Source organism: Tinamus guttatus, unplaced genomic scaffold, assembly GCF_059628265.1.
Source record: "Tinamus guttatus ecotype Peru unplaced genomic scaffold, ASM5962826v1 Tinamus_guttatus_pri_ptg000287l, whole genome shotgun sequence".
In the NCBI taxonomy this organism is placed as follows: Eukaryota; Metazoa; Chordata; class Aves; order Tinamiformes; family Tinamidae; genus Tinamus; species Tinamus guttatus.
Window position 1 is genome coordinate 14,856,081 of NW_028288821.1, and position 13,380 is coordinate 14,869,460.

Below are 13,380 nucleotides of genomic sequence, written 5' to 3' on the forward strand. Positions count from 1 at the left end.
TAATCACCCCCTAGCAGGTTTTCCAGGGTTTGCTCGGAGCAAGAACCACCCTCCCCTATGCACATAAGCAATACTTTTAAATTAGTTCCCAAAGTAAAGGAGGACTTAAATGCATATATTCATTCCTAATCCCAGACCACATAAACATTTTGAAAACTTCAGATAACACCACAAAGATGCTTTCCCAAATTAGGCTGCCTTGGCAAGCAAGAATGTGCTCAAAACAGACAATGATTACATATACTTTTAAAGATGCCTTGAACTCTGCTGAGTCAGTATTGGCTGCAAACAAACTGTCCTTGAGGATTTTGATTGTTCCATAAACTATCGCTATGACTTACAGTAACACCGCGCACTTTCCCTACCATTAAATGAAATGATACATTGCATACTGCATGAAAAATGATGAAAAATTGGCTTGGGTTGGAGGTAGATGCTGGTACAAGTCTGGAAAATTGAGCAATCTTGAAAATCCATAGTAACAAATGGATTGTCTAAACTGAGCAATAGAGAATGCATCTGAGCTAAAGACCCACACTGAGATAAAAGTCCCTTCTTCATATAGGAAACAAAACATCCCAAATCACACGATACCAAGAACTTCCAGCTATTTACTCTTCCAAAGTAAAAACTGGATCAAAATTTAAAAATGGTGGTAAATACTGCTTAGATTTAAAAAGTTAAAGCTCAAGTCCAAATGACAAACATTTTATGAATATTCAAAGAATCCACTTTTGTGGGAAGACAATAATTCATGTTTTGGTGTTTTATTAAAAGAAGAAAGTCTAAAATATGTTCATGATTGCATTTACTTCTCAGCTATTCATGAAAGAGTGAAGGGAGATGTTGCCTTTCCACTTCCCTTTAAAATGCAGCCGTAGTTACTATTAGATCAAAGATGAATTTCAGTATCTGCAATTTCCCCAACAATGTGGTATCTTTGTTCCCAAAGATAACTATAAAATTTGGAAACCATTTAAGTCCCTTGTAGGGCTCACCTTGAGCATTTAAATGACTTGTACATTAATGCCTGCATAAAATGGGATGTACATGCATAACACGATATACATAATACATGCATGTAAACCTCTGAGGAAGTAAATGAGTCATCTGTTTAAGTAGTTGTGCATTAGAGAACAGATGATTATTAGCCCACAAGGTTAAAAGAGAGGAGAAGAAGAAAAAGAAGATATGAATTATCTGGTGAAAAAAAAATACATATATATATATTGGGATAAATTAGATGAATCCAAGTGGACAGGATTCGAGCAATTCACCTCCCATGGTAGAAGGGGAGTAGCTGATGCAATTTCCTGCATTAATGATTATTTTTCAGAATTTGTTGAGTAGGTAAAGAGAAGTTCTAAAGAACTGGCAAAGGACAAACTTTGTAAGTATTTCCAAGAAGGAAAAGGCCTTGGAAATTATAGATCAGTCAGGCCTACCTTCAATGTTCAGAAAGATACTAGAATGAACCACTTAGGAGTCTATTTGAAAGCACCTACAGGATAATAAAGGTGATAAAAAGCAGTCAACATGGATCCTTCAAGAACAAATCACACCAGAATGATCCAATTTCCTTTCATGACAAGATAATGGGCCTAGCAGATAAGGGGAAGGCATTAGAGACCATCTATCTCAACTTCAGTAATGCACTTGATGCTGTCCCTTGGGACCTTCTCAAGAGTAAACTAGGAAATTTAGTTAAGATTAAGATAAAAGAAGATGGGCACAAAACTTCACATAAGTGTAGTAATCAACAGTTACTGCTGGCTGGAAAAGCATTTTAAGAAGAGTTTAAAGACTTCCAGAGGAATCTATCCTGGATCCAGTCCTACACATATTTTCAATTATGCCTTGAATGATAGGCTAGAGATAATACTTGAAGTGTTCACTGAAACAAACCGAGAGGCATTGCAAACAACTGAGTAACGAATCAGAATCCCAAATTGTCAAAATAATCAGTCTTAGTAAGTTTAAAGCCAAAATGATTGATTTTCACTAGGAGGATGCCCAAAACATCATTTTGCAACAAAACAATATAAAATAATTTGTCACAACATTTCAAAATGTAAGGCTGGTGTGACTATAAGGACTGGAAGAGCATACACGAAACCTTCTACTTTTTTCCTTAGGTGTTCACTTTGAATTTGCATATTTTATTCAATATTTATTACATCTTTCTATTGTCCATACAAATACTCTTCTCTGTCCCTCGTTTTAGCAAAATCATAAACTGAAATATACTTTTATGCTTACTGTAAGGAGAAATATATTAAAGTAGATCATGTGAATTTCCATACTAACTCTGGCAAGGCATTACATTCCAGAAGAAATCTTCTCCCCACAAGAAAGGTGCAAATTTGCACCTGCTTTTACCCCTGCTCCCTGTGGAGCTTGATCAAGTTGCTTCAGCTTTCTTTCTATTCCAAGGACAGAAGCAATTCATCCTCATTTACTTCCCTGGGATGAATAATTAGTTGATCTCTGTGAAATGCTTTCAAAGATGCATAAAGTGCTAAATATTTTTATTAGCATAACTCATGCTGGGTGAGACACAGAGAAGATACTGTTGAATATATTTTATCAAGCCCAACTGTTACACCTTGCAGTAAAAAAACTGGCAGGCTTAAAGTGAGCTGCAATAGAGGAAAGAAGAAGCTGAGCAAGTGCTAAAAATGGAAACCTTTAGGAAGCGAATGGAGACATCAACACAGAACTGACAGCTTGTCAGGACAGGAGGAAAAAAATAGGCATGACCCAGTCAGCAAGACAACCACACCTCCAAGCCAAAGACAGCTCAGCTGGAAACAGATCAAAGCCTTTAACAAATGCTCTGAGTAATCTCAGTCATTCAAGCCAGGATTCCCTAAACCCACAATCTGCAGCTATTTGTAGCAGGTAAGTCTCAATAAAAGCTTGGAAATTGCAGAATTGCAGAGATTCCTGTAGAATGGGGAGGGAAGGGGGATGCTTAAGGGACCAAACCCCCCCCCCCCAAAAAAAATCCAGCTTCACAATGTAAGTGTAAAAAATCGACAATTTTTCTGCTGTTACTACCATGTTCTATAGTGCCTGACAGATCAGCTACCTTGTCCATTCTTTACTTTTCACAGTCTAAGACGAGGAGAGGGGAGACAGAAGGATGAATTAAATAGCAAATATATTGGAAAGGCAAAAATTCTTCAGTTGGATACACCTTAAAATCTCAGTTGATTGAAGAACACCATGCCAGGAGGCTGCTTCTGGAGCGGCTAGTGGGTGAGCAGTGACTGCGTTGACACGACATGTGCAGTCCCCGTGTTCGTGCACACAGATGTTTTCTGCAATGCCATTACAAGCCTAGGCCCTTTGTATTCAGCAAGATGTGTAGCAGACATTGATTTACAAAGGCACAGTGTTCTGCTACAAAGTCAGATTGCCCCAGGTATGGCAGCAAAACATCCTGCTGACTGAGTTAAACAGATCGGTAATTGTTCAGCCAGCCATGGGATGAGGGATGGTCAATCATCAGAGGAATATAGGGATCTGGAGATTACATTGCATTACACTAAGTTGTTTCTTTAAACATTAGTGACAACTTGCTCTTTAGCGTAGCCAAAGGTGTTTTTTCTATTTTATAGCAATCAATAAAATGCTAATGCTCATTGTCTTTTGCACTACCTGAGAGGAAGCTTTATTTCAGGTAGGTGCTAATAACTACAGCTAAAAATTCCATAGAGATTCTGTGTTTATTTTCACTGCTGGAGCTATCAACTTGACAACTTGTGCAAGGAACATCAGTACTGGTAGGGCTGAAACAGGCTTGTTCTCCAAGGGCAAGCATGAGTGACAGCAGCAGAGATGTCGGGGGCTGAAGGAAAAAAAGTCAACAAAAAAGGGCCTGTGGGTGACCCAAGAATACACCAACCATCAGTTAACTTATTCAGATATGTACACACTGTATGTACACCCCAGGCTAGGTCACCAATAGACTTTGGTAGGACAAGACAACAAGCACTTAAACATGGATTTGGGTTTTGAATGTCTATGAAGAATCTCTTTGGACTTGTGTCTCAGGGTTTAGCGTTGTCCCTTCCCCCTGTTCATCCAGGAGGAGATGCCAACCAGAGCTTTAGCCTGAGGAAGTCCTAAGCTATCTAAGCATGTGAAAACCTGCTGCTTCCCACCATCCCTCTTCAAGCAAAGCATTGATGCCTCTAGCGAAGAGAATCAGCATAAGAAAACAGTCTCACACACTCCACAGGTTTAAATTCTCTCCTTCCAGTCCCTAAAGTACAAACTACAGCATCACCCAACATTAGCAAAAATGTGCTTTTCTTCTTGCTAGCTGATTAATGACTCAAAATACTTCTGCTACAATTTCTACCAAGCTGTATTGTATTATTTTAATTATGAACATTGTGGCTTTCACTCTCCCCTTCCACAGATCCTTCTTCAAATTTCAGAGCCTTTCACGTCATTTTAAACACTACTACATGAGCTGAACCCCCAAATACACTTCAGAAGTCAAAGCCTTCATGACAAAACTGTACTCTTTCCCTAAAGAAAAAGTGAAATTAAAAACTAAAGTATAAATCTTTTGTTTCCTTGACCACTGGCCTGTCCGGGAGGGGAATCCAGTGGTCATCCTATGAACATGCTGATAGTCACTGGCTGAGTCATTCTACAAGACAAGAACCACAGAGCCATAACAGGGTTGCTTTGCTGCATTCAGGACAAAAAAATAGAAGATGGTGATTTCCTTTCACCATCAATTTTCATCACTTCAATTTAAAAATCATAAGGTAAAAAAAAATATTTTTCAACTCAGACACGTGGGTTTTCATCTTCATAGATATGCTAAATTCCAGTGCGTTATCTACCTAAAGAGAACAGGTTTCTACACACAGTCCTGAAGCGAAGACGATACAGCTGAATCCATGCTATGGCAAAAGCATGAATGTTCCTATCTGGGACAGCTGAAAAGGCACTGCTAAGCCCACTGCAATGATGCCCAACAAGCTGAAGAACAGGAGGACTCTGCAGTAGAAAGGTTACGTCCAAGCTTATTTACATTATTAAGATGACATCAGAAGCAAACTATTCATTTTCAGTACAAAAATATTTTCTCATACAAAACCAAACCTATTTCAAGATGAGGCTGTTTATTTCCAGAAGTAACAATAAGTTCATAACACTTAGTCTTGCATTCCAGAGATATATTCTCAAATTAGAGGGAAATCTTTCTGTAAAGAAATGGATTCAGAAATGAATTCAGACGCTCAAATATTTAGATGCTAATCAGAAACCAAGCCACGGAAAGCACCTGCAGCCCAGCATTTTGTGCCACCAAGTGTTTTTAAAGCACTCGTCCTGGTATTCAGTGTACTGTGGCAAGACAGACAACCAGACAGAGAAATTTTTGTTTTCCATTTCCTAACATGCAATGAAGTAATCTTTCTGAGGTAGGTAAGCCTTTAATACTGTTTAGGGTCTTATATGTGCTAGACAGATGTCTTTAGAAAAAGATTTCAGACACTTTCCAATAAGAATAGACTTACTGCCTTGCAGCATTTTTTTTTACTCTAAAAGAGGAATTAGGAGAAATGTGCTCTGACTGGGAGAGCCATAAAAAACATCTGAGCTTGTTTTTGATGTCAGAGTAGCCTCTCTGTCCAGATACCACTGCTCCAGCACTACTGACCCTATGAACAGCTTATACTTTAAAATATCTGCACCACATCCTGTGTTTTAGCCAGGCTATACAACCTCTTTGGGAGAATATCCCACCCTTGTAAATGAGTTATTTCACAACCAATCTCCTGCCTTGCAGCAGATTCCAAGATGACAGAGTTTTCCTTCCAAAGTTCCAGGTAACTTGGATAAGATAAATGCTTGTTTCAGTAGAAGTAAATGTACTTTAAACATATGAATGCTCATACCAAGTAAAACCACAGATCCCTGTAATTTAGTTCATTCTGCTCTCTCCGGCAATACCTAAGCAGATGAGGAAGAGGCCCACAAGACTGCTAAAACCTACGTGCTGCTTCCTCCAAGTCTTCTCAGATCTGTTTGTCCCGCAGCAGCTGCCTGACCTGGAGTTGTCTCTATGGATTTAGCAGCCATTAAGGAATTCCAGGCCAAACACTCCTGCACTCTCTCCATGAAGCTGTGAAGATTATTTTTTTTGGTCCTCTGCAGCATTCTATGGCAAGCAATTGCGAGGCTGGCTCATGGCACAGAAAATTAGTGATATTTTTGTTGGATTTAGAACCATTCCCTGCTAGCCTCACTTAGTAAAAACAGAGCAACAAGTCTGTTAAATCTAATTAGAAACAAAGGCATCTGAAGAAGTTAAGAATTTTGATAGCGGGCACGGCAGAAAAACAGATACATGCTTTGCAACGTTGTTTGGGCACAATTTGCCATTGGAAGCTATCTCATCATTGCAAAAAGGCAGAAAAAAGCTAGCTCTACCAGCTGTATATGTCTCTAGTTAGGCCCATCTGCTGGATAGCATGTTCTGTCAGTACAGTATAAAGCTAGAATGCAAGTAGAAAGAATAAAGATATTTTGGAGTTTGAAAACAGAAGCTTTATCTCTGCAGATAATAGCTTCTCTACTTACACCAACAACATATTAGGTTCCAATTATCTTAGTGCTTTTTTCAGGGAAATTAAACCTTTTTTTTAAATAATAAATTACATGAAATATTGAAGTGTTACTTAAATATAGAGAAGAGTAATTAATGGTTAGGCTTGGGTTTCTATAACAAATGCGCTGATAGAACCATAACACACAGGTCCATCTACAAAGAAATATCCTTCTTAATGATCAAGCAGTACAATACCATTCTCCGTAAAGTCAAAGGTTGAATGGCACATATCATTACCTGCAAAATTAAACCACTTAGCCCTGTTTTACAGGAACAGCAGGTAAGTGCATCAAAACAGTCCTGGAGAGTCTGAATTAATGCCAGGGAAAATAGAATGGACAAACATCCCAACATGGTTAATGCTTTTGACCATGTGAAATTATTCATAATTTGTAGACACATAAATCAAACAATCCTTATACAAATCTGTCTCCTGATCAGCTGTCTGCTGAGCTGTCTTTTGCATCAGAATCTGAATTTAGATTATATTTGCTTTCAGATCCTGTCTGGAAGTCTGCCAAATTGGAAGGGGAAGACTTCTATTTATTTCTTTTTCAAAAATACTGAAAATATTTAAAAGAAAATATATGAAATAACTGTCCTCTCATTCCCCCACTCTGCTAGAAAGATTCAATGGTAAGACATGTTCACAGGCCCATTTTAAAGTGATATCACATAGGTTCCTTGAAAGAAAAAATTGACTAAATATTTTTCAAACATGAATATATGCTGAGAAAGCTTCTATATCAACTCACCTACACAATTATCTCATGCATCTTTATCATATACCCTTTTGTTCTTTCTGTTTAGGTCAATCTTTGCCATTTCCTTCTTTTCTAGTCTATACCCATAAACATTTTATTTATCGTTTTGTTCAACCTTTGCTCTTCTAATGTTATATTTTCAGTTTTTAGTTTGCTCTCCACCACCTGAAGTAGCAAAACAAAAACTAAATTATACAATTACTGAGAAAGAAAACACCAATTTACACAAGCATATTAGAGGACAAGGCATCAAAACACATTTCCTTCTTAAGCAGAGTTCAGAATTTTATTCTCTACTATAGTGAACTTTTAGAAGTCTGTGTTAGTCTCTCCACAGTAATCCTTATATGTGCTGAAGAGAAATGCCCTTGAGGAAAGAGACATTCATTCTGCAAACAGCCCCATGCTTTCCTCTGTTTCTGTTTTCCAATATCACTGTAGCAATCCAGCAAGGGATCAGCTCCTCTTTCTGATCCACAGGCAATCCACTGTTCCTCTATATCTCCCAAGAACGGGGGAGAATCAAAAGGAAAACCCCATCCCATGGCCATTGCACACGGCTGTCTCAGCCCTGATCCATAGGAGAGTCAGGTCCTCATCAAGTACAGCTTTTATCTCCTCACACACCAGCGTTAAAATTCCTGTCCAAATGAAAACGAGAGAAAGCAACCAAGCCCCAGAAGATACTCTCCAAGGAATAATTCTTTTTGCTGTTCATATCCAATAAAAGTAGGAAACTATTCTAGTCGTAATTATTTTAATTAATATTTTACGGATTGCAAATGAAAGGTTTTTTTCTGCTTCATTGCTTTTGTGTAATTGAGTTTCAGTATTAGCTGATTAATCTCTGCTTTTCTCTTTTAGATTATTATACTTGTTCAAAATCAGAGTTTAGCTCAAAATGGCACATAAGAAAAACCTAAGGAAAAGTGAATCCTCATAGATAATAGCTTGCACTTTTGCTAAAGGGAAAATGAAGCAAATGAAAAAACAACTTTTTTCCCCCCTTCTCTCCAGTAATGCATTTCTAAGAAATACTGCAGCAATATAGAGTTACCTGGTTAATTGATTATTTATTGAATCACAAGTGCTCTCTTGTCAAATTGAGGCTTACTTTACTGCATGTCCTTAGCACTTGCGACGTCCAAATTTCTCAAGTTTAGGAACCTGCAAGCGGCTACATTTAAGCTTACTGGTGGCTGCTTGACCCTCAAATTTTAATCTCCTTATCTTTCCATAAGCATATATATATATACTTTTATATACAAATGCACTGTAATCAACACTCTTCCCTTTTCTGTTGAACTAAATCCAAACATGATAGCATGATCTGCTGCTGTCTCCTCTCTCTGGGCTAACGGTCCATGTGATCTGCCTCCCTCAAGCTACAAAGTGCCCTATGGAAGGCAAGGAATGTGCTCCAGAAAGAGCGATGACAGTCGTGCTGTCAGGCTGGAGGGAGGAATAATGGGGATTTCACAGGGAAAAGAAGGGCATGGAGATGATTCTTACTCCTCCTGTCTGTCCTTTGGGAACCTTTGTGTGACACAAAGTAGAGCGTCTCACGTACATGAGTTCTTGCTTGTGGTTGGCTGCAGTTAAACCAGACACAGTGCCAAAATGATGCACTCCTCAAAACCCAAAGGAAGGAGCTTTCAGGATAGGATAGGCCCAATACATAAAGAGTAAAATACGTTTTCCCCCATTTGATAGATATACAGAGAGAGGAAAAAAAATGAGGGAAGAGACATCAATTCTGTCAGATTAGAAGAAAACTGGCTGCAAAGAATAGTAAAAAAGGCTTGTTTGAAGGTCTCAGATCTCCTATAGGTAAGTTTGAACAACTAAGAGGAAATCTCTCCCCATTCTCCTCCCTCCTTTCTAGTTTAAAACTAAGATCCTTTGAGCAAGACAGAAAATAGAACCTAAACACACAGAAGGGCAACAAATCAATAGGAAGGCTGGGGTCAAGGTGGAAGCATGAAGGGGATCAGAGAATAAAGGAAGAGTCATGGACAAGTACCAGGGGAAAAATGAAAAGCAAAGAAGATCAAATAGGATGAATAAAATTTAATGTTAAAACTGAACCTTTTGTATCTATTTCTAGAATTCCACTGCTTAAAATATAGGGATGAATTTAGTCTTGATTCCAGTATCATTAATATTTCTTGTAGTCACTATAGCGATTTTTGGTTGACTTTAACACACGTGATAGACATGTCACCTCTGTTGTTCGGCGCAAAAAACAAAGAACAAATGCAAACTCCTTAACATCCTTAAGAGGATGGGGATTCATTTCAAGCAACTCTGCAGCAATCAGAAAAAAGAATCTGCCAGATAATCCGAGGAGTTCCAGGGCTGAATGAGATCCCTGTTGTATGTTATTCTATTAAATTCATAGATACCTCTAAGAAAAGGAAGGAAAACTCCATTTTGACACACCATAGGATCTGTTGGCAGTTCAGTCAAATTAACAGTTGTTAGGTAACTAACACTTGGGATCTTGTGCCAGGAAAATAAGTTAATTTTTAATGTATATTGTGTATGTTCACAGTCAACAGAACATGGGAAAAAAGATCATTTTAGAAAATGCATTAATTTTATATTACCTATATGAATAGTCTTTCAGGAAGTTTTTCTAATGATATTTCAACTTATACTTCAAATTCAATTACTCCTTAGCTAATCTGACTACAGGAAAATAATACATTAAACTCAAGCCACTTGCGCTTCAGGAACACATATGCACCTTTTTTATTCTGTCTGTAAAACAACAGAGCACCAGGATCTTCTAACCACACTTCAGTTACACTATCCATGCTAATGAGCTACATAGAATTTCAATAATTGATAAAATAAGTTTAAAGTATTGGCAAAACATACATCATAAATATTGGAGAAAAAAAAATACAGATTTAATCTATTTCTTTAAATTCTGAGAAATAAAATGCCTTCAAAAACCATCATAAAAAGAATACCAGGTGTTAAATAAGGTCATCTCCATTTTGATTTTTTTAATTTGGATTGACAAACACTGAGACAAACCTTTTGGTCTCTTTGTCTCAGGGAACTTTTATAGGCAGTTACTTAGGAGTTCTACCTGAGATGTGTGTTAAGAATGAAAACTATCCCAGCAAGCAACTTCAAGGAAGAGGTAAAATGCTATTCAGACACTTTCAACAAGAAAGAGGTTTTCCTGAAGATTCAGCTAAGGTTCAGGCTCATTTTTAATCCCTATAAATGTAGAGGAAAAAAACAAAAAACTCATACCACACCGATTTGATTAAGAATCTCCTTGAAAAGTCTTCAAGGACTTCAGATGCAGCAGATTAAACTAGAAATTCTAGATGTCCTACTTGGATACATTTTTTTGCCCTGAATGCTTTCTTTTAGAAGAAGCATGGGCATAAAGCAGAAAGTCATTTTCTCCTTTTAGGATACCACTGAAATAAACATATTGTTATTTTTTTTTGTTGTTACACTTGATAAATCTCTGGAGCTAAACTGTAAAGCAGCAAGACCATTGTTTCATTTAATAAACTACATTCAAATGGAAGATCACGTGAAAAAGGAAAAGTCATTTCTCTTTAATAGCCACTGAATCTCATGCAGTAAAAATTTTATGCTATACGTATGACAATATATTGTCACCTGTAAGACAGGCTAATATATTTATTTTTGCAGGTCTAAACACAGCCTCCAAAAATAAAAAACTACTGTCATTTGCTTTATAGCATTTCCCCATGATTTGTTACAGTGCTAGAACGGTGGTACACAAAGATAGCGATGTAATTTCCATGTAAATTAAAGAACATTTTACCATTTTAGCACAACTGCTGCACAAATAATTGCAAAATGCTAATTAGATAATCACTAATGGTGGAAGATAACTCCATTTATTGCAGACAGAAGAGATAGGCCTGCAGTATTATGTGGGGCATATCTGAAATCTATAGTAGGGAACGCAGTAGATTTTACAGTAGCTACACTTTGCACTCAAGAAGTTTCATCTTTTGAGCTAGTTACACTGCATGTTACACCTGGGGGACTTGGTTTGCTATGAAGCTTCCAATTACCTTGAAAACTTGCTTTGGACTTACTCTCAGACGATATTTTCTTCCCTGTTGGCTTCCATCCACACCAAGTACAGTAAGCATTAAAAAAAATTCATCTACAGTATTAAATCCTGGTGATGACTCATCAAAAGAACAGCCATACTTCTCATGACTTCTCCTCTCAGCGTCTTTGTTGTTCATCTTTTAAGTTTTTGCTTTGCCTTAGGGTTTTCTGCTTTTTAGCCATTCTGACTGGGCTAGGCTTGGAATTGCTGAGCTTCCCATTTTACCAGGTGTCATCGATCTTCCCTCGCAGTCAGATTTGCCTAGATAGGCAATTGCTCACCGTGTGCTCACGCTGCTACTTGAGATGTTATGTCCCAGTTTAATTTCTGTGCATCATGTTGGAAGCCAGGGACAGGAAGTGGTGATGACAGGAAGGGGATGCCCAGCTCTGTTATTGCAGTAATGATGCCTCAATCTCCTCAGCTGGGTCACAATTTCCAGTCTTTCTCAGTAGGGCTTTCCACACATTACTTCTTACGTTTCCACATGAAATTAGCTCATGTACTCATCTCAAAGCAGAAGTCAACCTCAGGATATTACAGCAAAGGAAACAGCATATTGGGGTAGGCTGTGCGCACAATTATCTCCATTGTCTTTAATAGATTGGATTCTGCTCAACGCTTGAACTAAAAAAAACTAGAGGGCATAGAGTGTATTTTCGTCAAAACTTTGGGAGAGAAAAAATAATGGGCTGGTCTAACTTCTAAAACATACATGACAAATTCTGTGACAGGAGACAGAGTCATTATATCTTTTATATATATGCATGTATATATATATATTTAGATCTTATATACAGAACTGAAAATGCTGCCCATAATGAATCCTGAAGGATGCTCCAGAACAAGTGATACAGAATCTGTGTATCATTCAATTAGTGCCTGGGGACAAGCTATCTTATAATCATTTACCTTAAAAGGTTAAATTTTCTACCAACAGACAGATTACTGCAAGCACACAGAGCAAAAGAGGATTTTGCGTAACTTCTAATGGTCAGTAAGTTCCATAAAGAAAAAGACTTGGTTCCTCATCATCACTTTTGGAAAAGTTCACAGCATATCCATGTTTGGTTCATCTCTCCAGCGCTAAAGAAACCAACATATTGCCAGGCTCCCCACAAGTTTTCAAGTTTACATAGCTTTGCTCTTTCAAAACCAACCATTTCAAACACAGCAAAGCACAGAGTTCTCGTAATTGTCTCATGCTGAGCTTGATGTTTTGAAAGAGAGGATTTCAGACTTATACAAGCACGAAAAAGTGCCCAAATCTTCTAAATAGCTGAAGATATACTTTCAACCCCATTCATTCTTATGCTGTAAATCACAGGCATTGCTGAAAGATTTTTGTGGAACTTTCTAAAGCAACTTGAGTTGGGACCACACAACTGAAAATTCAGTACATCAGTAGTCAGTAACAATAGGCGGGTAAAGGGTCTTCGCAGCTGAGCATTCACAGTGCTAAGCAAGTACTCCTGGATGTCCTAATTCCATACTGAATTAAGGATCTGAATGCATAAAGCTAGATTTACTACACAAAAAATAGAACTGTAAAGGTTATTTTTCTGACAATATCAGAGTCTATCAGGAAGAACATTCGGGCATCAAAAAGGACTGTTCAAAAAAGACACAGTCTTCAGAGACGAAGGATGCCTCTCCATGGAAGGCTTTTATGCTTTGTATTCATGAATTACCCCCAAAAAGATAAAAGAGCAAGAAAGCTCCACATACACCCAGGCCTCGAATTGCCTTGGAAGCTTAAGTTAGATGCCAAGCACGGCTAGCACGATTTAGAAGACCAAACCATTAACTGCTTTTGGTTTTCAATTTTAGAGAGTCCTCACTCATGAATATTTTACTTA